The following is a 315-nucleotide window of genomic DNA, read 5'->3' on the forward strand; positions in this document are numbered from 1 at the left end:
CAACTTTGGGTCGTTTGCTGTGCGTATGGTGCAGAAACTGCCCCAAGTCGAATTTCTCAGACTCTGGGATTGCATATGGGAGACTGGGCAACTGCACGCACAAGTCTTCCTCCATCTCACTCTCACATTTGGGACCGTGACCAAGCTCGAACTCTTTGAGTTGACCTTCCCGTCTGCGGTGGTATTTGGGCGACTTATGCGTGCGCTCCCCCGCCTCTCCTCCCTCGCATGCTATACGGTGCTGTTCAAGAAGGGCAGCCATGTCGCAGGCGCGGTGCGAGTGCCAGGCACCCTCCGACTCGACGCCGCCCATCT

Source organism: Fibroporia radiculosa, assembly GCF_000313525.1.
Source record: "Fibroporia radiculosa TFFH 294 genomic supercontigs, scaffold15612, whole genome shotgun sequence".
NCBI lineage: Eukaryota > Fungi > Basidiomycota > Agaricomycetes > Polyporales > Fibroporiaceae > Fibroporia > Fibroporia radiculosa.